A 27,750-nucleotide genomic window follows, 5' to 3' on the forward strand; every position below is an offset into this window, starting at 1 on the left:
AACAAGCCCTATGAGGAGTGGCTTAAAGAGCTGGGTATGTTTAGCTTGAAGAAGAGAAGGCTGAGAGGAGATATGATGAGACCCTGTGTAAATATGTGAGAGGAAGTCATAGGGAGGAGAGAGTAGATCAAGGGTCTGGAGAACAAGCCCTATGAGGAGTGGTTTAAAGAGCTGGGTATGTTTAGCTTGAAGAAGAGAAGGCTGAGAGGAGATATGATGATGACCCTGTGTAAATATGTGAGAGGAAGTCATAGGGAGGAGAGAGCAGATCAAGGGTCTGGAGAACAAGCCCTATGAGGAGTGGCTTAAAGAGCTGGGTATGTTTAGCTTGAAGAAGAGAAGGCTGAGAGGAGACATGATGAGAGCCATGTATAAATATGGGAGAGGAAGTCATAGGGAGGAGAGAGCAGATCAAGGGTCTGGAGAACAAGCCCTATGAGGAGTGACTTAAAGAGCTGGGTATGTTTAGCTTGAAGAAGAGAAGGCTGAGAGGAGACATGATGAGAGCCATGTATAAATATGTGAGAGGAAGTCATAGGGAGGAGAGAGCAGATAAAGGGTCTGGAGAACAAGCCCTATGAGGAGTGGCTTAAAGAGCTGGGTATGTTTAGCTTGAAGAAGAGAAGGCTGAGAGGAGATATGATGAGAGCCATGTATAAATATGTGAGAGGAAGTCATAGGGAGGAGAGAGCAGATAAAGGGTCTGGAGAACAAGCCCTATGAGGAGTGGCTTAAAGAGCTGGGTATGTTTAGCTTGAAGAAGAGAAGGCTGAGAGGAGATATGATGAGAGCCATGTATAAATATGTGAGAGGAAGTCATAGGGAGGAGAGAGCAGATCAAGGGTCTGGAGAACAAGCCCTATGAGGAGTGGCTTAAAGAGCTGGGTATGTTTAGCTTGAAGAAGAGAAGGCTGAGAGGAGACGTGATGAGAGCCATGTATAAATATGTGAGAGGAAGTCATAGGGAGGAGAGAGCAGATCAAGGATCTGGAGAACAAGCCCTATGAGGAGTGGCTTAAAGAGCTGGGTATGTTTAGCTTGAAGAAGAGAAGGCTGAGAGGAGACATGATGAGAGCCATGTATAAATATGTGAGAGGAAGTCATAGGGAGGAGAGAGCAGATCAAGCGTCTGGAGAACAAGCCCTATGAGGAGTGGCTTAAAGAGCTGGGTATGTTTAGCTTGAAGAAGAGAAGGCTGAGAGGAGACGTGATGAGAGCCATGTATAAATATGTGAGAGGAAGTCATAGGGAGGAGAGAGCAGATAAAGGATCTGGAGAACAAGCCCTATGAGGAGTGGCTTAAAGAGCTGGGTATGTTTAGCTTGAAGAAGAGAAGGCTGAGAGGAGACATGATGAGAGCCATGTATAAATATGTGAGAGGAAGTCATAGGGAGGAGAGAGCAGATCAAGGGTCTAGAGAACAAGCCCTATGAGGAGCGGCTTAAAGAGCTGGGTATGTTTACCTTGAAGAAGAGAAGGCTGAGAGGAGATATGATGAGACCCTGTGTAAATATGTGAGAGGAAGTCATAGGGAGGAGAGAGCAGATCAAGGGTCTGGAGAACAAGCCCTATGAGGAGTGGCTTAAAGAGCTGGGTATGTTTAGCTTGAAGAAGAGAAGGCTGAGAGGAGATATGATGAGACCCTGTGTAAATATGTGAGAGGAAGTCATAGGGAGGAGAGAGCAGATCAAGGGTCTGGAGAACAAGCCCTATGAGGAGTGGCTTAAAGAGCTGGGTATGTTTAGCTTGAAGAAGAGAAGGCTGAGAGGAGATATGATGAGACCCTGTGTAAATATGTGAGAGGAAGTCATAGGGACGAGAGAGCAGATCAAGGGTCTGGAGAACAAGCCCTATGAGGAGTGGCTTAAAGAGCTTGGTATGTTTAGCTTGAAGAAGAGAAGGCTGAGAGGAGATATGATGAGACCCTGTGTAAATATGTGAGAGGAAGTCATAGGGAGGAGAGAGCAGATCAAGGGTCTGGAGGACAAGCCCTATGAGGAGTGGCTTAAAGAGCTGGGTATGTTTAGCTTGAAGAAGAGAAGGCTGAGAGGAGACATGATGAGAGCCATGTATAAATATGTGAGAGGAAGTCATAGGGAGGAGAGAGCAGATCAAGGGTCTGGAGAACAAGCCCTATGAGGAGTGGCTTAAAGAGCTGGGTATGTTTACGTTGAAGAAGAGAAGGCTGAGAGGAGATATGATGAGACCCTGTGTAGATATGTGAGAGGAAGTCATAGGGAGGAGAGAGCAGATCAAGGGTCTGGAGAACAAGCCCTATGAGGAGTGGCTTAAAGAGCTGGGCATATTTAGCCTGAAGAAGAGAAGGCTGAGAGGAGACATGATGAGAGCCATGTATAAATATGTGAGAGGAAGTCATAGGGAGGAGAGAGCAGATCAAGGGTCTGGAGAACAAGCCCTATGAGGAGTGGCTTAAAGAGCTGGGTATGTTTAGCTTGAAGAAGAGAAGGCTGAGAGGAGATATGATGAGACCCTGTGTAAATATGTGAGAGGAAGTCATAGGGAGGAGAGAGCAGATCAAGGGTCTGGAGAACAAGCCCTATGAGGAGTGGCTTAAAGAGCTGGGTATGTTTACGTTGAAGAAGAGAAGGCTGAGAGGAGATATGATGAGACCCTGTGTAAATATGTGAGAGGAAGTCATAGGGAGGAGAGAGCAGATCAAGGGTCTGGAGAACAAGCCCTATGAGGAGTGGCTTAAAGAGCTGGGCATATTTAGCCTGAAGAAGAGAAGTCTGAGAGGAGATATGATGAGACCCTGTGTAAATATGTGAGAGGAAGTCATAGGGAGGAGAGAGCAGATCAAGGGTCTGGAGAACAAGCCCTATGAGGAGTGGCTTAAAGAGCTGGGTATGTTTAGCTTGAAGAAGAGAAGGCTGAGAGGAGATATGATGAGAGCCATGTATAAATATGTGAGAGGAAGTCATAGGGAGGAGAGAGCAGATCAAGGGTCTGGAGAACAAGCCCTATGAGGAGTGACTTAAAGAGCTGGGTATGTTTAGCTTGAAGAAGAGAAGGCTGAGAGGAGACATGATGAGAGCCATGTATAAATATGTGAGAGGAAGTCATAGGGAGGAGAGAGCAGATCAAGGATCTGGAGAACAAGCCCTATGGGGAGTGGCTTAAAGAGCTGGGTATGTTTAGCTTGAAGAAGAGAAGGCTGAGAGGAGACATGATGAGAGCCATGTATAAATATGTGAGAGGAAGTCATAGGGAGGAGAGAGCAGATCAAGGGTCTGGAGAACAAGCCCTATGAGGAGTGGCTTAAAGAGCTGGGTATGTTTAGCTTGAAGAAGAGAAGGCTGAGAGGAGATATGATGAGAGCCATGTATAAATATGTGAGAGGAAGTCATAGGGAGGAGAGAGCAGATCAAGGGTCTGGAGAACAAGCCCTATGAGGAGTGGCTTAAAGAGCTGGGTATGTTTAGCTTGAAGAAGAGAAGGCTGAGAGGAGACGTGATGAGAGCCATGTATAAATATGTGAGAGGAAGTCATAGGGAGGAGAGAGCAGATCAAGGATCTGGAGAACAAGCCCTATGAGGAGTGGCTTAAAGAGCTGGGTATGTTTAGCTTGAAGAAGAGAAGGCTGAGAGGAGACATGATGAGAGCCATGTATAAATATGTGAGAGGAAGTCATAGGGAGGAGAGAGCAGATCAAGCGTCTGGAGAACAAGCCCTATGAGGAGTGGCTTAAAGAGCTGGGTATGTTTAGCTTGAAGAAGAGAAGGCTGAGAGGAGACGTGATGAGAGCCATGTATAAATATGTGAGAGGAAGTCATAGGGAGGAGAGAGCAGATAAAGGATCTGGAGAACAAGCCCTATGAGGAGTGGCTTAAAGAGCTGGGTATGTTTAGCTTGAAGAAGAGAAGGCTGAGAGGAGACATGATTAGAGCCATGTATGAATATGTGAGAGGAAGTCATAGGGAGGAGAGAGCAGATCAAGGGTCTAGAGAACAAGCCCTATGAGGAGCGGCTTAAAGAGCTGGGTATGTTTACCTTGAAGAAGAGAAGGCTGAGAGGAGATATGATGAGACCCTGTGTAAATATGTGAGAGGAAGTCATAGGGAGGAGAGAGCAGATCAAGGGTCTGGAGAACAAGCCCTATGAGGAGTGGCTTAAAGAGCTGGGTATGTTTAGCTTGAAGAAGAGAAGGCTGAGAGGAGATATGATGAGACCCTGTGTAAATATGTGAGAGGAAGTCATAGGGAGGAGAGAGCAGATCAAGGGTCTGGAGAACAAGCCCTATGAGGAGTGGCTTAAAGAGCTGGGTATGTTTAGCTTGAAGAAGAGAAGGCTGAGAGGAGATATGATGAGAGCCATGTATAAATATGTGAGAGGAAGTCATAGGGAGGAGAGAGCAGATCAAGGATCTGGAGAACAAGCCCTATGAGGAGTGGCTTAAAGAGCTGGGTATGTTTAGCTTGAAGAAGAGAAGGCTGAGAGGAGACATGATGAGAGCCATGTATAAATATGTGAGAGGAAGTCATAGGGAGGAGAGAGCAGATCAAGCGTCTGGAGAACAAGCCCTATGAGGAGTGGCTTAAAGAGCTGGGAAAGTTTAGCTTGAAGAAGAGAAGGCTGAGAGGAGACGTGATGAGAGCCATGTATAAATATGTGAGAGGAAGTCATAGGGAGGAGAGAGCAGATAAAGGATCTGGAGAACAAGCCCTATGAGGAGTGGCTTAAAGAGCTGGGTATGTTTAGCTTGAAGAAGAGAAGGCTGAGAGGAGACATGATGAGAGCCATGTATAAATATGTGAGAGGAAGTCATAGGGAGGAGAGAGCAGATCAAGGGTCTAGAGAACAAGCCCTATGAGGAGCGGCTTAAAGAGCTGGGTATGTTTACCTTGAAGAAGAGAAGGCTGAGAGGAGATATGATGAGACCCTGTGTAAATATGTGAGAGGAAGTCATAGGGAGGAGAGAGCAGATCAAGGGTCTGGAGAACAAGCCCTATGAGGAGTGGCTTAAAGAGCTGGGGATGTTTAGCTTGAAGAAGAGAAGGCTGAGAGGAGATATGATGAGACCCTGTGTAAATATGTGAGAGGAAGTCATAGGGAGGAGAGAGCAGATCAAGGGTCTGGAGAACAAGCCCTATGAGGAGTGGCTTAAAGAGCTGGGTATGTTTAGCTTGAAGAAGAGAAGGCTGAGAGGAGATATGATGAGACCCTGTGTAAATATGTGAGAGGAAGTCATAGGGAGGAGAGAGCAGATCAAGGGTCTGGAGAACAAGCCCTATGAGGAGTGGCTTAAAGAGCTTGGTATGTTTAGCTTGAAGAAGAGAAGGCTGAGAGGAGATATGATGAGACCCTGTGTAAATATGTGAGAGGAAGTCATAGGGAGGAGAGAGCAGATCAAGGGTCTGGAGAACAAGCCCTATGAGGAGTGGCTTAAAGAGCTGGGTATGTTTAGCTTGAAGAAGAGAAGGCTGAGAGGAGACATGATGAGAGCCATGTATAAATATGTGAGAGGAAGTCATAGGGAGGAGAGAGCAGATCAAGGGTCTGGAGAACAAGCCCTATGAGGAGTGGCTTAAAGAGCTGGGTATGTTTAGCTTGAAGAAGAGAAGGCTGAAAGGAGACATGATGAGAGCCATGTATAAATATGTGAGAGGAAGTCATAGGGAGGAGAGAGCAGATCAAGGGTCTGGAGAACAAGCCCTATGAGGAGTGGCTTAAAGAGCTGGGTATGTTTAGCTTGAAGAAGAGAAGGCTGAGAGGAGATATGATGAGACCCTGTGTAAATATGTGAGAGGAAGTCATAGGGAGGAGAGAGCAGATCAAGGGTCTGGAGAACAAGCCCTATGAGGAGTGGCTTAAAGAGCTGGGTATGTTTAGCTTGAAGACGAGAAGGCTGAGAGGAGACATGATGAGAGCCATGTATAAATATGTGAGAGGAAGTCATAGGGAGGAGAGAGCAGATCAAGGGTCTGGAGAACAAGCCCTATGAGGAGTGGCTTAAAGAGCTGGGTATGTTTAGCTTGAAGAAGAGAAGGCTGAGAGGAGATATGATGAGACCCTGTGTAAATATGTGAGAGGAAGTCATAGGGAGGAGAGAGCAGATCAAGGCTCTGGAGAACAAGCCCTATGAGGAGTGGCTTAAAGAGCTGGGTATGTTTAGCTTGAAGAAGAGAAGGCTGAGAGGAGATATGATGAGACCCTGTGTAAATATGTGAGAGGAAGTCATAGGGAGGAGAGAGCAGATCAAGGGTCTGGAGAACAAGCCCTATGAGGAGTGGCTTAAAGAGCTGGGTATGTTTAGCTTGAAGAAGAGAAGGCTGAGAGGAGATATGATGAGACCCTGTGTAAATATGTGAGAGGAAGTCACAGGGAGGAGAGAGCAGATCAAGGGTCTGGAGAACAAGCCCTATGAGGAGTGGCTTAAAGAGCTGGGTATGTTTAGCTTGAAGAAGAGAAGGCTGAGAGGAGATATGATGAGACCCTGTGTAAATATGTGAGAGGAAGTCATAGGGAGGAGAGAGCAGATCAAGGCTCTGGAGAACAAGCCCTATGAGGAGTGGCTTAAAGAGCTGGGTATGTTTAGCTTGAAGAAGAGAAGGCTGAGAGGAGATATGATGAGACCCTGTGTAAATATGTGAGAGGAAGTCATAGGGAGGAGAGAGCAGATCAAGGGTCTGGAGAACAAGCCCTATGAGGAGTGGCTTAAAGAGCTGGGTATGTTTAGCTTGAAGAAGAGAAGGCTGAGAGGAGATATGATGAGACCCTGTGTAAATATGTGAGAGGAAGTCATAGGGAGGAGAGAGCAGATCAAGGGTCTGGAGAACAAGCCCTATGAGGAGTGGCTTAAAGAGCTGGGTATGTTTAGCTTGAAGAAGAGAAGGCTGAGAGGAGATATGATGAGACCCTGTGTAAATATGTGAGAGGAAGTCATAGGGAGGAGAGAGCAGATCAAGGGTCTGGAGAACAAGCCCTATCAGGAGTGGCTTAAAGAGCTGCGTATGTTTAGCTTGAAGAAGAGAAGACTGAGAGGAGATATGATGAGACCCTGTGTAAATATGTGAGAGGAAGTCACAGGGAGGAGAGAGCAGATCAAGGGTCTAGAGAACAAGCCCTATGAGGAGTGGCTTAAAGAGCTGGGTATGTTTAGCTTGAAGAAGAGAAGGCTGAGAGGAGATATGATGAGACCCTGTGTAAATATGTGAGAGGAAGTCATAGGGAGGAGAGAGCAGATCAAGGGTCTGGAGAACAAGCCCTATGAGGAGTGGCTTAAAGAGCTGGTTATGTTTAGCTTGAAGAAGAGAAGGCTGAGAGGAGACATGATGAGAGCCATGTATAAATTTGTGAGAGGAAGTCATAGGGAGGAGAGAGCAGATCAAGGGTCTGGAGAACAAGCCCTATGAGGAGTGGCTTAAAGAGCTGGGTATGTTTAGCTTGAAGAAGAGAAGGCTGAGAGGAGACATGATGAGAGCCATGTATAAATATGTGAGAGGAAGTCATAGGGAGGAGAGAGCAGATCAACGGTCTGGAGAACAAGCCCTATGAGGAGTGGCTTAAAGAGCTGGGTATGTTTAGCTTGAAGAAGAGAAGGCTGAGAGGAGACATGATGAGAGCCATGTATAAATATGTGAGAGGAAGTCATAGGGAGGAGAGAGCAGATCAAGGGTCTGGAGAACAAGCCCTATGAGGAGTGGCTTAAAGAGCTGGGTATGTTTAGCTTGAAGAAGAGAAGGCTGAGAGGAGACATGCTGAGAGCCATGTATAAATATGTGAGAGGAAGTCATAGGGAGGAGAGAGCAGATCAAGGGTCTGGAGAACAAGCCCTATGAGGAGTGGCTTAAAGAGCTGGGTATGTTTAGCTTGAAGAAGAGAAGGCTGAGAGGAGACATGATGAGAGCCATGTATAAATATGTGAGAGGAAGTCATAGGGAGGAGAGAGCAGATCAAGGGTCTGGAGAACAAGCCCTATGAGGAGTGGCTTAAAGAGCTGGGTATGTTTAGCTTGCAGAAGAGAAGGCTGAGAGGAGATATGATGAGACCCTGTGTAAATATGTGAGAGGAAGTCATAGGGAGGAGAGAGCAGATCAAGGGTCTGGAGAACAAGCCCTATGAGGAGTGGCTTAAAGAGCTGGGTATGTTTAGCTTGAAGAAGAGAAGGCTGAGAGGAGATATGATGAGACCCTGTGTAAATATGTGAGAGGAAGTCATAGGGAGGAGAGAGCAGATCAAGGGTCTGGAGAACAAGCCCTATGAGGAGTGGTTTAAAGAGCTGGGTATGTTTAGCTTGAAGAAGAGAAGGCTGAGAGGAGATATGATGAGACCCTGTGTAAATATGCGAGAGGAAGTCATAGGGAGGAGAGAGCAGATCAAGGGTCTGGAGAACAAGCCCTATGAGGAGTGGCTTAAAGAGCTGGGTATGTTTAGCTTGAAGAAGAGAAGGCTGAGAGGAGACATGATGAGAGCCATGTATAAGTATGTGAGAGGAAGTCATAGGGAGGAGAGAGCAGATCAAGGGTCTGGAGAACAAGCCCTATGAGGAGTGGCTTAAAGAGCTGGGTATGTTTAGTTTGAAGAAGAGAAGGCTGAGAGGAGACATGATGAGAGCCATGTATAAATATGTGAGAGGAAGTCATAGGGAGGAGAGAGCAGATCAAGGGTCTGGAGAACAAGCCCTATGAGGAGTGGCTTAAAGAGCTGGGTATGTTTAGCTTGAAGAAGAGAAGGCTGAGAGGAGATATGATGAGACCCTGTGTAAATATGTGAGAGGAAGTCATAGGGAGGAGAGAGCAGATCAAGAGTCTGGAGAACAAGCCCTATGAGGAGTGGCTTAAAGAGCTGGGTATGTTTAAGTTGAAGAAGAGAAGGCTGAGAGGAGACATGATGAGAGCCATGTATAAATATGTGAGAGGAAGTCATAGGGAGGAGAGAGAAGATCAAGGGTCTGGAGAACAAGGCCTATGAGGAGTGGCTTAAAGAGCTGGGTATGTTTAGCTTGAAGAAGAGAAGGCTGAGAGGAGATATGATGAGACCCTGTGTAAATATGTGAGAGGAAGTCATAGGGAGGAGAGAGCAGATCAAGGGTCTGGAGAACAAGCCCTATGAGGAGTGGCTTAAAGAGCTGGGTATGTTTAGCTTGAAGAAGAGAAGGCTGAGAGGAGACATGATGAGAGCCATGTATAAATATGTGAGAGGAAGTCATAGGGAGGAGAGAGCAGATCAAGGGTCTGGAGAACAAGCCCTATGAGGAGTGGCTTAAAGAGCTGGGTATGTTTAGCTTGAAGAAGAGAAGGCTGAGAGGAGATATGATGAGACCCTGTGTAAATATGTGAGAGGAAGTCATAGGGAGGAGAGAGCAGATCAAGGGTCTGGAGAACAAGCCCTATGAGGAGTGGCTTAAAGAGCTGGGTATGTTTACCTTGAAGAAGAGAAGGCTGAGAGGAGACATGATGAGAGCCATGTATAAATATGTGAGAGGAAGTCACAGGGAGGAGAGAGCAGATCAAGGGTCTGGAGAACAAGCCCTATGAGGAGTGGCTTAAAGAGCTGGGTATGTTTAGCTTGAAGAAGAGAAGGCTGAGAGGAGATATGATGAGACCCTGTGTAAATATGTGAGAGGAAGTCATAGGGAGGGGAGAGCAGATCAAGGGTCTGGAGAACAAACCCTATGAGGAGTGGCTTAAAGAGCTGGGTATGTTTACCTTGAAGAAGAGAAGTCTGAGAGGAGACATGATGAGAGCCATGTATAAATATGTGAGAGGAAGTCATAGGGAGGAGAGAGCAGATCAAGGGTCTGGAGAACAAGCCCTATGAGGAGTGGCTTAAAGAGCTGGGTATGTTTAGCTTGAAGAAGAGAAGGCTGAGAGGAGATATGATGAGACCCTGTGTAAATATGTGAGAGGAAGTCATAGGGAGGAGAGAGCAGATCAAGGGTCTGGAGAACAAGCCCTATGAGGAGTGGCTTAAAGAGCTGGGTATGTTTAGCTTGAAGAAGAGAAGGCTGAGAGGAGACATGATGAGAGCCATGTATAAATATGTGAGAGGAAGTCATAGGGAGGAGAGAGCAGATCAAGGGTCTGGAGAACAAGCCCTATGAGGAGTGGCTTAAAGAGCTGGGTATGTTTAGCTTGAAGAAGAGAAGGCTGAGAGGAGATATGATGAGACCCTGTGTAAATATGTGAGAGGAAGTCATAGGGAGGGCGCAGGGAGGGAGGGGGCGAAGAGGAGGAGTGGCAGCCTTTGCTACCATTCTGTCAGCATGGTAGCCTACTGGGCTGTCTTCACCCTCGCAGGCATTGAGTTGGCTCCGCCTCCGGCCTCCATCTCAGAGCAGCTGCTGCAGGAGGGAGCCAAAGCCAGAGGGGCGGGGCCTCTGGCTGCTCCGCCCCGCCTCCGCAGAGGGCCCCGCCCCCCGCTTCCGCCCACCCCGCTCCGTCTTCAACTCCTGCTGCTTTACCAGGCCGGCGGGGGTGTTTGCATGCTATGCTGTGCTGTCCCCTCCGCCACTGGTCTGCTGCTAGCTCTGCCTCTGGCCTCAAAGTTCAGAGCAATTGCCGAGGGGACCAAAACCGGAGCGTGGGCGGGGCCGCGAGGGGCGGGGTCCTCTTCTCCCACTGCCTCCCTGCTCTGGGTTTGGTCCCCTCGGCAGTTGCTCTGGCTTTGAGGCCAGAGGCAGAGCTAGCAGCAAACCAGTGGCGGAGGGGACAGCACAGCATAGCATGCAAACACCCCCGCCGGCCTGGTAAAGCAGCAGGAGTTGAAGAAGGACGGGGGGGGGGGACCGGGAGCGGGACCCTCCGTGGGGGGTTGGGCTGGAGTAGCCAGAGGCCCCGCCCCCACCCCTCCGGCATTGGCTCCTGCAGCACCTTTTCTGGGATTAGAGGGCGGAGGCGGAGCCCACTGAATGCCGGCGAGGATGAGGACAGCCCAGTAGGCTCCCATGCTGCCAGCTTGGTAGCGAAGCCTGCCTCTGCTCCTCCTCGCCCCTCCCTCCCTCCCTCCGCCCTCCCTCCCTCCCTCCCTCCGCCCTCCCTCCCTCCCTCCGCCCTCCCTCCTCCTCCTCAGGCTCCACCACGCGGGAACGCCAAGGGCGAGGGAGACGAGGGCAAAATGATCCAAAAAAAATTATGCCCGGGTACAAGACGACTCCCCACTTTTGAGATGATTTTCCGGGCTTAGAAAGTCGTCTTGTACCCCGGAATATACGGTAATTCTTTAACTCATCCTAGCAAACCATCACATAATTTCTGTATGGAATTTTTAAAATCTCATTTGCCCACCTGAGCCTAGAAGCCTCTGAAAGTGAGTTATTGATGTAGATGTAAAATACACAATATATGTCTTCTTGATGTATATAAAAAAAAACTACTTGGAATGGTCAAGGGAGGACTTAAGAGAGGTTTTATCACCACCCGCTTAAGGCATGACGGAAATTTCCCCTGGCCCAATGAAGCATTTATTATCGCAACAAACCATTCCAACATCCCCTCTCTGGCCAGCTTAACTAGCCAGGACGGGCAAGCATCCAGAGCGCAAGTGGTGGCTCTCACAAAAGGTGAGTTATAAACATCCAGAGTTACCATTCACAACATCTGGATGGCCACAAACCGCCTACCCCTTCCCTCCATTATTGATGGGATGCCCTTAGTGTGAGTTATCTTTTGTGTATCCTAAAACAAGAATAAACCCTTTCCGTTTCTTTTGTTCTAGGCTCACATGATGAACTTCAATCTCCTTCCGCCTGCCTGGTTGTCGAGAAAGTTGTCAAGGGCTTGTTGAACTCAAACAAGCCCTTCAATCGTCTGTTCCTGAGACTATTATTATTATTATTATTATTATCTTTATTTGTACCCCGCTAGCATCTCCTGAAGGACTCGATGCAGCTTACAAAGGCCAAGGCCTCAACACAACATAACAATACATAACAATACAAACCTAAAGCAAAGTTGGTTTATTTGGAGAAATAAACATGCTGCTTTTGGATTTTTGTTTTCTACTCTTTGAATGGAAATACTTCCCGGTGACTTTGAATATGTGAATCACCTGTGCCTTGGGATCTTCGGGGATTTATTTAAACAATGTATGTGAATTTGTGTCCCAGCATTGAATGTTTGCTGTGTATATGCTGTGCTCCGCCCTGAGTCCCCTTCGGGGTGAGAAGGGCAGAATATCAATGTTTTAAATAAATAACAAACAAATAAATAAATAACAATCGATATCTTGTGTTCTTCCTGTTCCTTCTTTTGTGACCAGTGGGTTTCCGGATGAAGCCGTCCCAGCTGATACAGTGAAATTAGAAGAAGTGTGTCTGGATGGTTGGCACGTGCCCACAAACAAGTCAAGCCTAAATACAACTGCTGATCCTCAAGGCTTGCCTGTTGAGTCACATAAGGAACATCAAAGTTTTTTACATTATTCCAACTTGATGATCTGCATTTTGGGGCTTAGAAAGAAATACAACATTTTCAAGTGATCCTTGGCCCTAAATGCTCCTAAGTGGGTTTGGGTATCCATTAAAAAAAACTGCCAAGGCTCCATTAAACAAAATGGGAACAAAATAAGTTGGCTTCTGCAGCACAAATGATGCAAATTTAGATGGTCATCTTGTGCCTAATTTACACAGTTTATTTTTTCTAGTAGGGAGGCAGGCAGCAATACAGTGAATATTGAAAAGTCATCGACTTGAATTGACAAGACAGGGCTGGCAAACACTCATTCAAAAGAGCCTCAACTCACCTCTTCACAAAGGAAAAAGTCTAAAGTCATTGACTGGGTGGTGAATGGCTTTAGGAATCCAAAGGACTACATAGTTCAAAGATGGCCCTGCTCCAATGTCTCTTGTTCCATGTGGCCTGGGGTATGGATCACAATGGCTGGGTGATTTAGTCCATTGTTTATCAAGATGTAGCTCAGGGAGGTGGCTTGGAGGTGTCTCTGAGTGAAGACATGCCAATTGGAAAGATCACCATGATGGCTGGTTCACCAAAGTTTTACCTATATCTATCTCTATCTTTATCTCTATATCAATAAAATCGTAATGTTTGTTTGTGGGTTTAACATAACTCAAAAACCACTGGATGAATTGATACCAAATTTGGACATAAGATGCCAATCGGGCCAACGAGTGACCAACACTCATAAAAACATTGAAAAGCACAATGGAGGGCCTTCAAAAGCTAATTTTTTAATAAAAAAATACATTACAACGCATGCGTAAAACCACATATATACACAAACACACATATATACACATACACAAAGCAGATATACACAGACTGGGCCACAGCAAAGTGTGGCAGGGGACGGCTAGCATATATAATATTATAATATAATAACAATAATAATCTTCTATATATATAAAAATGCTCTGGTCATAATGAGTACCTTAAAAACAAAAGAACCAGTGAACAAAATCACACCAAATTTGGCAACAAAACATCTCACAACACAAGAGTGACCATCACTCAGAACTCCCATGGTACACAGAACTCCCATGACCCACAGAAAATACTGAAAGTGTTTGGTGGGCATTGACCTTCAGTTTTGGAATTGTAGTTCGCCTCCATCCAGAGAACGCTGTGGACTCAAACAATGATGGATCTGGACCAAACTCGGCACGAATATTCCATAGCCCCAAATATGAACACAGATGGAGTTTAAGGGAAATAACCTTGACATTTGGGAGTTGTAGTTGCTGGGATTTTTAGTTCACCTACAATCAAAGAGCATTCTGAACTCCACCAATGATGGAATTGAACCAAACATGGCATACAGGACTTCCATGACCAACAGAACACACTGGAAGGGTTTGGTGGGCATTGACCTTGAGTTTGGGAGTTGTAGTTCACCTACATCCAGAGCACTGTGGACTCAAACAATGATGGATGTGGACCAAACTTGACACAAAAATTCCATATGCCCAAATATGAACACAGATGGAGTTTGGAGGAAATAGACCTTGATATTTGGGATTTGTAAAAAAAGGTTGTCCCCTGACATTAAGTCCAGTCATGTCTGACTCTGGGGTGTGGTGCTCATCTCCATTTCTAAGCAGAAGAGCCGGCGTTGTCCATAGACACCTCCAAGGTCATGTGACCGGGATTTGTAGTTACTGGGATTTATAGTTCACTACAATTAAAGAGCATTCTGAAACCCACAAACGACAGAAATGGGGCAAACTTCCCACACAGAACCCCCATGACCAACAGAAAATACTTAAAGTCATCCAGTCCAACTCTCTTCACCAGGGCAAGAAAATGTAATCAGAGCCCTCCTGACAAAGAGCCATCCAGTCATAAATATAGATAGATAGATATGATTCTCTCTCACACACACAGATGGTGTCGACAGCCCCCGCCCAGTAATTGCTCCGCACTGCAGCGGAGAGTTCCGCAGTTCCTGGTAGCCAAAATTGGAAAAAGTGGTGTAATGTGACCCAACAGGCAGCTCTGGCTGCGAATGCACTCAGCCTCTGTTACCCTCCCTCCGGCACTGACTTTGTATCTATTTTCGAATAGAGGCACTTCAGCTTGGCAACTTTTAACTTTTCCGCTTGATACATTGTATCTTCCCCTGCCTCAAACTAACTCAAACCTGAAATAAACTTCTTTCTGGGCTCTGGGCAGCCGTGAGGTGTTCCAGGACTGTCTCTGTAGATCTTAGAAAACTATTTCTTGATTTAGGTCGTTGACGTGCTGGCCGATACCCAAACAAGGGATGAGCTGGAGATGTCACTGCCTTGGTCCTTTCACTATTGGCTGCTACTTCCCGGCGGATGTCAGGTGGTGCAATACCGGCTAAACAGTGTAATTTCTCCAGTGGTGAAGGGTGCAGACACCCCGTGATAATGCGGCATGTCTCATTAAGAGCCACGTCCACTGTTTTAGCGTGGTGAAATGTGTTCCACACTGGGCATGCATACTCAGCAGCAGAGTAGCATAGCGCAAGGGCAGATGCCTTCACTGTGTCTGGTTGTGATCCCCAGATTGTGCCAGTCAGCTTTCGTATGATATTGTTTCTAGCACCCACTTTTTGCTTGATGTTCAGGCAGTGCTTCTGGTAGGTCAGAGCACGGTCCAGAGTGACTCCCAGGTATTTGGGTGCGCTGCAATGCTCCAGTGGGATTCCTTCCCAGGTAATCCTTACAGCTCGGGATGTTGCCTATTCTTAAGGTGAAAAGCACATGTCTGTGTTTTAGATGGGTAGGGATCTCTCTGGTTGTTCTAATCTATCTCTGAATATCCCTAATGGGCACTTCCCTGGTGTTTTTTTTTTTTAACTTTGTTGTGGATCATTTTATTTGTTTCCTTTATTATTCTTTTCCAATAGACCTGCACCAGTTCACAAGACCACCATACATGAAAGAAAGTCACTTTCTTTGCTTTGCACCTCCAACAGGAACCTGATTTTGAGTTGTCCATTTTGGCTAGGAGGGCTGGGGTCATGTAGCATCTGTAGATCATTTGATATACATTGTCTCGAATTGAAGCTGCCACTGTCAATTTAAAGCCATTGTTCCACAGGTTTTCCCAGATGTCCAAATCTATGCTTCCCCCTAAATCTTTTGCCCATGAGATCATGGAAGTTTTAACACGATTATCTTCCAAGTTGGAATGTAGGATATATTTGTACAGTCTGGCTATTAAGCCTTTTCCCCCTTTGTCTAATATAGTTTCCAGATCTGATTTTTTTTTGAAGAAAATCAAATCTTCTCATCTTTTTTAAACCTTTCATAGAATTGATGATATCGAAACCAGTCTTTAATACCCAGTTCATCTCTCCCCCTCAGTGCCCATTGGCCATTGAACCTGCTAAGGAGTTCCTTCTATGTTCTGACGTCATCTTTACAGGTAGGTCTCCCAATAGCTTCCATTGGCCTCAGCCACAGGGGTGTTTTTGGTTCCATCCCTAACTTGTATCTTTTCCAAACGTCTATTAGGCTTCCTCTAATTATTATATCTTTCTTAAACGCCTTATTTAATTTCTCTCCTTCATACCAAAGGTATGCATGCCATCCATATCTGATTCCATGTTCTTCTAAATTCAGTAGATTTATGTTCTGGAATTGAATCCAATCTCTGAGCCAGCTCATGCAGGCGGCTTCATAGCAGGTGTTTAAATCTGGTAAATTTAGCCCCCTCCCCGCTTCTTCTATTTTCCTAGTAATTTTGATGTCTATATTTTTTGTAATAAATTTGGATTTGTCTTTTTTGATTTTGAAAGCCGAAAGCTCTCCATACAATTTGATTACCTCTAATAATTTTGGAAGGCTCTGTGTTGGATTAGACAGGATACAAACCATATCGTTTGCATATGTTCTGGTTTTGATTTCCTAGCCTCTTTCTTTGAACCCTTCAATTTCAGTGTCCTAATTCTTATTCTCAAAATTTCCAATCCCAGAATGAATAGTAATGGTGAAAGAGGGCAGCCTTGTCCACTCCCTTTCTGTATATCTATAGCTCTTGTCAGCTGTCCATTTATTTTGATCTTAGCGGATTGCTTAAAATGTATTGCCCCCACTGGTTATGATAGAAATGAATGGCAAAATGGAGCTTGGCAGCCTGCTGGGGTCCCCAAAGCGGCTAGGAAGTGGCCATGGGGCTTGGGGCAGTTATGAGGGGCTATTCGGTGGAAGACGTCACGAATTGGCCCTGTCCCAGGGCTTTGGAGGGCTGTGGAGGGCCGCAGAGGGCCCTGGGCCATGTGGCCCGGTCCGTTGCCAGCACAGCTGAGGAATGCTGAAGTGAAGGAGAAAGGCCCATGGAGGTGAACGGAGACACAAAGAGGCAAAGGATAAGGATAACTTCATTTTATTAGTGTTAAAAAGTAAGAAAAGGGTCTTCTCCAGGTGCCGGTGGCTGCTGCAGGATCTCTTGACATTTAGAAATGGTAATGTTCCTTTGTTTTTTTTTTTCCAAGGTAAATTGGAAGATGTTTGGGAAGATGTTGTTGATGTGGGCCAGGAACTTGTTTGGTTTTCTTCCCCCCGGCTCCAAATGATGAAGGTATCATGCACATATCAGAACTATAGATGGGCTCTTTGGTGCTTCTTTCTAGGACTTGTTTCTCCAAGCGTTCCATGGAAAATTAGCGTGACAGGCTTAAGAGGGCTCCCTGTGTCTACCCCATTTTTCTGTTCAAAGAATTCATCGTCCCACTGGAAGTAGCTTGTGGTGAGGCGGTGTTGAAGCAGGGCTGTGAGGTCTTTTGGGAAATTCCCGAGAATGAGCGTGATGGTGAATAGAGACACCACATCAAGGCTTGGTTTTTCTGGTGCTTTTTTCTGGTTGGGTGCTTTTTCAGTTTTCTGTATGTTGTGGGATCCAGTTCTGATTTTTTTTCTCTTTGTATTGTTCTTTTTTCATGATTACCGTGGCATTCCTCTTGCCTGCTGGGAGAAGGATGATTTCTGGATCTGAACTGAGGTCTTTGATGGCTTTGAGTTCTTTTCCTCTTTTGTTGCTGGAGGGAAGTTTTGCTTCCTCAGGATCCTCACTTTTCCCCACTAACTTCTGCCGCTTCTTCCTAGGGGGATGATCAACCACTCATGGAAGATGGGCAGTGTTGTTTTCTATTGAGATCGAGCTGGTAACAGCAAAATTGCCTCCTTTTGCTATGTTGCCTCTCGGTCAGAGCGGTCAAGGTCCACAACGTCTCTCTTTCAGATCTTTGGTAGACGGCGAGGCTGGGGCACTGCCGGAATGCAGGGCTTGAAAGTTTTTGCCGGAGGAAGCCGTGGACCTGCTCGAGGCAGGGGAATAGCTTTCCCTGGGCTCCAGTCTTCAACATTCAGCTTCGGCAGGAAGGACTGCTGCCTCCTCAGTTCAGCCTCTTCGACCTTGGCCGGCCGGTGAGCAGATCCAGCATGGCGAAGCTTCTCCTCTGTGGACTGGGGCCGTGGGGGTGAGGAATGCTGGCTCTTCTGCTTTGGTAGGACGAGGGGCTCCTGCTGTGGCCGCCTGCGAAGCTTCTTTTCCTGGACCTTTGTCCTTTGAAGTTCTGGTTCTGCGGCTTTGGGAGGAGCCATTTCCCGCAAGGGGCGCCTCTGCCTGCTTGGCTGCTGCTGCTGCTGCCGCTGCCGAATTGGTGGAACTGGCCACGTGACGGGAACTTCTTGGGATTCGGGGGCCCTTAAATAAATGACCCGAATCTCAGGAAGCACCATGCCAAAATTCAATAGGTCGTATGCATCCATTGCACTTCCCAAAAAATAAAAAAAATAAAAATAAAAAATACAACCAGACAACAAAAACCTGAAGTAAATCCAACAAAAAAACAACCAAACTCTAAATCAAAGAGTGTCAACAAAATAAAAAAATATATAACAATACAAAGAAACAAAAAAGGAAAAATAATACAATAAATATATTCTATATTTTAGAAACTAAGAAAAATAATAAATATCTAAAGCCCTAACTAACCTAATAAGAAGAATAAACAACTAACACTATTAATATATATATATTCAAACACCAACACACTCAATAACAAACACTCTACACACTAAACACTAAACTATTATAAAAACAAATACGAAAGACAACAACAACTACTACTACTACTACAACTACTACTACTCTTACTACTAGTATAATAAGTAAACCAATCAACACAAACCGAACACAACAACCGGGAGGCGCAAGTCGAGGTAAGGACCGAGGCAAAGGCAGGGCAGGGCAGGGCAGCGAAGAGGCAGGGACTGAGGGCAGAAGGGGACTGAGAGGCAGCAACAGTTCAGTCGCCGGGGGGGAGACATTGTGACCTCAGAAGGAGGCAGGGGAGGGGGAGGGGGAGGGAGGGGGCACCGTGACATATAAAACAATACAAAGAAACAAAAAAAGGAAAAATAATACAATAAATATATTCTATATTTTAGAAACTAAGAAAAATAATAAATATCTAAAGCTCTGTCCTGGGGAGATGATGGCGGAAAAGGAGAAGAGTGGGGCGGAGGGGGGGGGGGGGGATGCTGGGAGGCTTCTTAAGAGGAAGGTTGCCATCTTTGCCTTCCTCTGAATCGGAGAGTGGGACTTTGCCCCGGGGGCTTCCGGTGGTAGAATATCACATCTCAGACCTTGTTTAGTTTGTAAAATTGATCATTTGCAACCATTCAAAAGCCCACAGGTGCATCCCAATCATAGAAACGCAGGACCAGTACAGCTCCCCTCCTCCAGATATCCAAACTGGTCCGAAATTCAAAACAGTTCATGTGGTGGGCTGAGGGAGTGGCACCTTTACTTTCCCAGGGTTCACTAACTTTGTTTTTTGGAGTTTTCTTGGCCAGATTTCTGCTTTTTTTATCTTAAATATTTTTTTATTTAAATATTTGACACAATATCATATATAATCAGGAAATATCCGTTGAGAAATAATGAAACATGTCTAGATCTGTATGTAGACGTCAACTTGTACAAAGTAAATATAACATATTATAGCATTCACTCGAGTTTAAGTCACTTTTAAAGGAAAATCCATGCAGACTATTCCTAACTAGAACTGTTTCTATCTAGCTAACAGCAATAGTTCCATCAGCTACTCCCCCCCCCATATCATATGCAAAAAAAAAAAAAAAAACTTTAAAAAAAAGATTCCTTACAAGGCAAGAAATATATATTCATGATCAAGACAGTTTCACAGTATGTCTTGATATTACATCAATAAAAAAAAACAAGAATGGGAGCAGGCAACAAAGTACTCTCTTATGTCAAGAGCTTTCTGACTATTTTACTGTTCCCTCAAGTTGAAGCAGGATATTTTTTATTTATTTATTTGTCTTTTTAAGTCCCTTCGGCTGTGTTTTCCAGTATTTTTAGGAGTGATGGTCACTCATTGGCCTGAGAGGGGTCTTGTGTCCAAATTTGGTGTCAATTTGCCCAGTGGTTTTTGAGTTCTTTTAATCCCACAAACGAACATGACATGTTTATTTCTCGAGAAAGAAAGATCGAGATCCACTCTTTGGAGCTTGGCCCCTTTGGTGAAGTGAAAGAAAGGCGGACCCTGACCGCTCTGACCGAGAGGCAACTCTTTGGTGGCGATGTATCCATCTTAGCAAAAGGAGGCAATTTTGCTGTTACCAGCACGATTCCAATAGAAAACATCACTGCCAATCTTGCATGAGTGGTTGATCATCCCCCTAGGAAGAAGCGGCAGAAGTTAGAGGGGAAAAGTGAGGATCCTGAGGAAGCAAAACTTCCCTCCAGCAACAAAAGAGGAAAAGAACTCAAAGCCATCAAAGACCTCAGTTCAGATCCAGAAATCATCCTTCTCCCAGCAGGCAAGAGGAATGCCACGGTAATCATGAAAACAGAACAATACAAAGAGAAAAAAAATCAGAACTGGATCCCACAACATACAGAAAACTGAAAAAGCACCCAACCAACCAAAGCACCAGAAAAACCAAGCCTTGATGTGGTGTCTCTATTCACCATCACGCTCATTCACGGGAATTTCCCAAAAGACCTCACAGCCCTGCTTCAACACCGCCTCACCACAAGCTACTTCCAGTGGGACGATGAATTCTTTGAACAGAAAGATGGGGTAGACACAGGGAGCCCTCTTAAGCCTGTCATGCTAATTTTCCATGGAACGCTTGGAGAAACAAGTCCTGGAAAGAAGCACCAAAGAGCCCATCTATAGTTCTGATATGTGCATCACACCTTCATCATTTGGAGCCGTGGGGAAGAAAAACCGAACAAGTTCCTGGCCCACATCAACAACATCTACCCAAACATCTTCCAATTTACCTTGGGAAAAAAAAAACCGAAGGAACATTACCATTTCTAAATGTCAAGAGATCCTGCAGCAGCCACCGGCACCTGGAGAAGACCCTTTTCTTCCTTTTCAACACTAATAAAGTGAAGTTATCCTTATCCTTTGCCTCTTTGTGTCTCCGTTCACCTCCATGGGCCTTTCTCCTTCACTTCAGCATTCCTCAGCTGTGCTGGCAACGGACCGGGCCACATGGCCCAGGGCCCTCTGCGGCCCTCCACAGCCCTCCAAAGCCCTGGGACAGGGCCAATTCGTGACGTCTTCCACCGGATAGCCCCTCATAACTGCCCCAAGCCCCATGGCCACTTCCTAGCTGCTTTGGGAACCCCAGCAGGCTGCCAAGCTCCATTTTGCCATTCATTTCTATCATAACCAGTGGGGGCAATACATTCTAAGCAATCCGCTAAGATAAAAATAAATGGACAGCTGACAAAAGCTATAGATATACAGAAAGGGAGTGGACAAGGCTGCCCTCTTTCGCCATTACTATTCATTCTGGGACTGGAAATTTTGAGAACAAGAATTAGGACACTGAAATTGAAGGGTTCAAAGTAAGAGGCCAGGAAATCAAAACCAGAACATATGCAGACTATATGGTTTGTATCTTATGTAATCTAATGCTAACAAAAGCATCATACGATGCTAGCATCATAGTACAATCAAAATATCAAAAAATGAAACAACAATTTAAACAATTAATTAAGCACATCCATTAAAATCGAAATACAAAAACCAGTCCGGGTCAATTCATTGCCATAAGTTGTGTGATCTTCTTCCACTTGCTGCTCACTGATCAAATGCTTGGTCTCATAACCAGGTCTTGATTTTCCTTCTAAAAGACAAGGGGGAGGTGGCCAATCTGATATCTCTAGAGAGGGCATTCCATAGGCGGGGGGCCACTGCTGAGAAGTCCCTGTCACTAGTCCCCATCAATCGTGTGTGCGATAGTGGTGGGATCGAGAGCAGGGCCTCTCCTGAAGATCTTAAATTTTGTGATGGTTCGTGGCAGGAGATACGTTCGGACAGGTAGTCTGCTTGCTCCATCCATGTTCAACATTTACACAAATGACCAGTCACTGCCAGAAGGGACGGAGAGCTTCATCTATGCTGATGATCGTGCCATTACTTCTCAAGCAGGGAGCTTTGAGATGGTTGAACAGAAGCTCTCCGAAGCTCTAGGTGCTCTTACTACCTACTACAGGGAAAACCAGCTGATCCCCAACCCATCTAAAACACAGACATGTGCTTTTCACCTTAAGAACAGACAAACATCCCGAGCTCTGAGGATTACCTGGGAAGGAATCCCACTGGAGCACTGCAGCGCACCCAAATATCTGGGAGTCACTCTGGACCGTGCTCTGACCTATCCCTAAAATACCAACTCCAGGACTCACCCTCAATATTACAGAAGATTACAACAGATATCAAAAATATGTATAAATGAAACAACCTGGGATTTTCTAAACTGTGTTTTAAATAATGCTGGTAATCTTCAGAATAGTGTAAGAAAGAGTCTCTGTTGAATTAATTAATGCTTAAAAATTAAATAGCAGAGTCCTTCTTGGGATTTCTTATGTATAGAGAGGTTTTCAATTCAATCTTGATATTTTAGGTCACAAATCAATCCGAAATTTAAAACTCTCATTGAAATCTTAAGGACGTGGCATCATTTTTAGTTACAATTCTTAAGATCACTGAAACCTATGACAAGTTGAAAGTAGGTACCAAAATGTTTCAGAAGCTGCATATATTTCATGAGACTGTGAAATATCGAATTCTCTGGGGTGTAGCACAGATATGTCAAACTCGCAACATAAGATCTCTGAATACTTTTTTATTGTATGTGCTCTTTTATTATCAAAATAAATACAATGCCACAGTTGTCATTGTTCAGTAGATTCACATGAAGGATAAATCTTTCATCATGTTTCAGTCACCTAGGTCTATATCACATATCTTCTCACGTTCAAGTTCAAGTTCACTTTATTAGGGTCAATGACCAGCTCATGAGAAGAGGGACACAGTCCCACATATCTTCTCAACATCTAAGTAATTTACTTGAAGAAATATTTTACGTAGAAAGCAGAAACAATATCCCTGTAAGGAGTGTCTGAATCAGATTTGGTCCGAGGAATATGGCACAATCTACGGAAAGCAGGGGAGCGTAGCAGAAGGTTGTGTGAAAGGCCCATGAAACTTGATGATACCCAGTACAAAGCTATGGCCTGCAATAAAAAAGAATGAAATATTACTTTAAACAAAACCAAGATGTTGTTATGAAATAACATATCCCTCAGTAAATGGGTGTCGCCATTCTTTATTAGGAATATTCAATGTGAACATATGAATTTGCTCAATTATATTTTAGTCATTTTATCCCATCGGCCAAAGGATGTCAAGGTATTATATACGTTTGTTTCCCTCCATTTTATTCTAAAAACAAAGTCAGGTAGGCATAGGAGATTGTCACCCAACTCTGGTGGCCCAAGGAACATGTGAATCTGAATCTTAGTCAAGCACTAAAACTAAACACCTTATCTCAAAGCTAATATTCACACTGAAATGCACTGAAATGCTGTTAATTCATACCGGACCCCGAATGCCCCCCCCCCCGTTACGTGTTTTTAATAATAATAATTATTATTATTATTATTATTATTATTATTATTATTATTTCTGGTATTTCTACCCCGTTCCTTCTCAACCCCCGAAGGGGGACTCAGGACGGCTTACATTTGGCAGCAATTCTATGCCACTACATATAACAAAGCAATATAATACATAGAACATTCATTACAAGCAATAAAACAGTAAAAACAGTTAAATATCATCATTCCAGTAGAATTCCATATCCAAAGTGCTATTTATGCCTGCTATCCAAAAGCCTGGTCCCAAAACTACGACTTCAATTTCTTGCGAAAAGGCAGGAGGGATGAAGCCGAACTTACTTCTGTGGGAAGTGAGTTCCATAGGCGGGGAGCCACAGGCAAGAAGGCTCTGTCTCTTGTCCCCGCCAGCCGCATTTGTGACGCTGGCGGGAGCGAGAGCAGGGCCTCCCCGGACAATCTTAAACTGCGAGCTGGGACGTAGAGGGAGATGTGTTTGGACACGTAAATACGAAAATGTACTTTATAAATAGCAAATAATGTATAAATGCATATTCACATGGAACAATAACAAAGAAAGAACAACTTTAGAAGCACAAAGATATGGTAGGGAAGCACAAAGAACAAAGTGAAGAGGCAGAATCACCTCCCCAAAAGAAACAGCACAGATACGGAAAATACTGTTGTGCATGCAGCATTCTGTCTTGAAAGGAAACTGTTTTACAGAGGCAATTTCAGACTCTCTGGAACAAAACTAAGGGTTTATTTCCAATGCATTTTCTGGTACACACCACAATTAAAAGACTTTCACGTTATTGTCCTGAATTACTTACTGAAGGCACCGTTGCAGCAACTGGGATCATAAATATAGATACCCCACGGAAGAAGTTTCTGGCATATCTCTGAAATCTGGAGGATTCTGTTTTGCATAAAGCAAAAATCTAGGGAGATAAATGTCACTTTTAAGAACTACAGGAAACAGACTGCTGTGAGGTCATGCAAATATGAGATTCGTAACAGGAACATTCAAGCCAAATAAATTAATAAGTTATGCAAGCAGTTCCCAGGTTACAAACAAGATAGGTTCTAAAGGTTGCTTCTAAATTGAATTTGTATGGAAGTCAGAACAGGTACATTTTTAAGTGTAACTCTAGCCAAACACACACACACACACAAGTTTTGGGTAGCATGGAGGTGGGTGGGTTTAACAGCACTGCAACATTTATTTCGCTAATTTTGCCCCTGTTCAAATTTTACCTCATTTTCTCTCCCTGTGACAATTGGATTTTGAAAAGTTTGCATTGTTGTGGAAAGAAACACTGGTGGTAAGCTTCAGTGGACACACATTTTTTCCATGATAACTTTTACAGGGGTGAATTTCCCTTCCTAGGGATAGATTTCCGTTCACTTCCCGTTGCCTTAACCTCCTTTGTAACTAAGAGTTGTATGTAACTCGGGGACTGCTTGTACCATATTTACACTTCATTGCATGTATGTATCTTCTCCAGTGTATATGTTAATGATTGGTGGGGATGAGAGACAGGGCCTTCTCGGTGATTGCTCCCCGGCTATGGAACTCCCTCCTTGGTGAGATCAGGTCAGCCCCCTCCCTCCTGTCCTTTAGAAGGATGGTAAAAACTTGGCCGTGGGACCAAGCTTTCGGGACAGGGCAATAAAACGGCAATAGGAAAGATGACCACGCCAATTAGACTTGACACGGATGACTAGGACGGTTTTAAATGGTGTATTTTAATATTTTGATAAATGTTTTTTTTTAATATTTAGTATGTGTATGTGAATTTGTGTCCTGGCATTGAATGTTTGCTGTATATATGCTGTGCTCCGCCCTGAGTCCACTTTGGAGTGAGAAGGGTGGAATATAAATATGATAAATAAATAAATAAATAAATATATAAATAAGCAATTTGCAGATACCCTGGCCTTTAGTTGGAAATTATTATGTGCTAGATCTGGGATTAACCTCACCTTTCGTTGGGCAGATGTACACTGATCTCTGATCCCAGGGCTTATGTGGCATGTTATCTAGGAGGCTGTAGAGACAGGTGGAAGTCCTGACCATTTAGCAGTACTGAGTCTAGTTTGGTGCTGCCACCTTTAGCATCCCTCCCTTTCTCTTGTCACAGTGGTCTCTGGGTGCGACATAGGTCCTGTCGGTCACTCATCACCTGGAATAACATGGGCCAGGGCACCAGAGCAATGGGAGAGGGAGGCCAGGAAGAATCGCCCCCTCTGTTCCTCCCTCTCTTCTCCAATCACTTCCTTGCTCCACCTGACATCATGGCAGGCAATAAGTGACCAGCAGGACCTATGTCACACCTGGAGTCAGCCACTATAAGGAGAATAGGAGGGCCATCTCATGTTCCTGGGCTACTTGAGCTCCTGGAACACGAGATGGCCATGGAAACAGTTGTGGCTGATTCCATCTCAGAACTAATTCAACTGGTTACATGGGCCAATCTTTGGTTAATACAGGTCAAGGCCAAGTTAAACTGAACCCATTCAGTTTGTAATTAGGCTGTCACAGTGTTTATTCAGATGTCCTTGTGCTAAACCTACGGGCTAAGAAAGGCGGTATACAAATACAATAAATAAATCTATATAAATAAAAATCTAATGTTCGTTTGTGGTATTCACAGAACTCAAAAACCACTGGAGGAATTGACACCAAATTTGGACACAAGACACCTAACAACCCAATATATGTCCTTCACTCAAAAAAAATTGATTTTGTCATTTGGGAGTTGTAGTTCCTGGGATTTATAGTTCACCTACAATCAAAGAGCATTCTGAACTCAACCAATGATGGAATTGAATTAAACTTGGCACACAGGACTCCCATGACCAACAGAAAACACTTGAAGGGTTTGGTGGGCAATGGTGTTGAGTTTGGGAGTTGTAGTTCACCTACATCCAGAGAACACTGTGGACACAAACAATGATGGATCTGGACCAAACGCTACACGAATACCCAATATGCCCAAATGTGAACACTGGTGGAGTTTGGGGAAAATAGAATCTTGACATTTGGGAGTTGCGGTTCCTGAGATTTATAGTTCACCTAAAATAACAGAACATTCTGAACCCCACCAACGATAGAATTGGGCCAAACCTCCCACACAGAACCCCCATGACCACCAAAGTGGGCCACAGCAACGCGTGGAAGGACGGCTAGTAAATAAATAAATAAATAAATGCATGGTGAGTGCTGATGTGCTCCCTGTCTCCTTGATGGGTAACTGCTTCCAAAAAAAAAGTGGTGGAAGTTTTCATTGTACTTATGAGATGATTTAGCACATCATCTATAACTGTGCTAGCAAGGCTGTAAAACCTATTCTGCTCCTGGCAGCATTTTTTCAGAAATTATCAGAAGCAAGCCAAGTTCACTATTTCCAAAATGAAGGCTACCTGGGCACTTGTAATATTATCACAAGAATGGCAACTGTTCATTTTCATCCATCTCTACTGCGGAATTGCTCTGCTATTTGCAATATAATTGCTGCAGCAAAATTTTGAATTTTTAAAAAACTTTCAAATACAGAAAACCAATCAGTTTTTAATTTGGCATTCTGAAGAAGGGAGGAAAAAACATGACAAATAGTTTCCTAAGGTAAAGGTTTTTTCCCCCCTAAGGGTACAGTGATTTGAACAACAATTTATGACTGCAAGTATTTACATAAAAACTCTGTTGATTTGCAATGAAATACAGCATTACATCATCATAAAACAGTAGATGTGGCCCTTAATGAGACATGCCGCATTATCACGGGGTGTCTGCGCCCTACACCACTGTCTAGCCGGTACTGCATCACCTGACATCTGCCGAGGAGTAGCAGCCAATAGTGAAAGGACCAAGGCAGTGACATCTCCAGCTCATCCCCTGTTTGGATATCATCCAGCACGTCAATGACTTAAATCAAGAAATAGTTTTCTAAGATCTACAGAGACACTTGCTGGAACACCTCAGCAAGCAAGAGTCCAAAAGTGGCAGGCTCAAACCCAAAACCTCAATCAATGGCTGATATCAAATGAGAGACTCCCTCCTGGGCACACAGAAAACTGGGCAACTTGGAAGGCACTGAGCAGACTGCGCTCTGGCACCACGGGATGCAGAGCCAACCTTAAGAAATGGGGCTACAAAATGGAATCCACGACATGCGAGTGTGGAGAAGAGCAAACCACAGACCACCTGCTGCAATGCAACCTGAGCCCTGCTACATGCACAATGGAGGACCTTCTTATAGTAACACCAGAGGCACTCCAAGTGGCCAGCTACTGGTCAAAGGACATCTAATAAATTACCAAGCTTGCAAACTTTGTGTTTTGTTTGTTTGTTAAAAAATGCAAAACAACTGTTTTGTTTGCTCCTGACACGATAAATAAATAAATCATC

General features: G+C 44.6%; 2 long non-coding RNA genes across 3 annotated transcripts in view; both read right to left on the minus strand.

Moving 5' to 3' along the window:
- The window catches only part of LOC137097377 (uncharacterized), a 224,064-nt gene that overhangs the window by 130,768 nt on the left and 65,546 nt on the right, over positions 1-27,750 (minus strand). The window lies entirely within an intron of this gene.
- LOC137097378 (uncharacterized) lies at positions 22,548-24,259 on the minus strand. The gene is made up of 2 exons (XR_010910181.1): positions 24,173-24,259; positions 22,548-22,958 (listed from the first exon to the last, which is right to left on the minus strand). It is a non-coding gene; the product is annotated as an uncharacterized lncRNA (long non-coding RNA).

This window comes from Anolis sagrei, chromosome 6 (genome assembly GCF_037176765.1).
Source record: "Anolis sagrei isolate rAnoSag1 chromosome 6, rAnoSag1.mat, whole genome shotgun sequence".
Lineage (NCBI taxonomy): Eukaryota > Metazoa > Chordata > Lepidosauria > Squamata > Dactyloidae > Anolis > Anolis sagrei.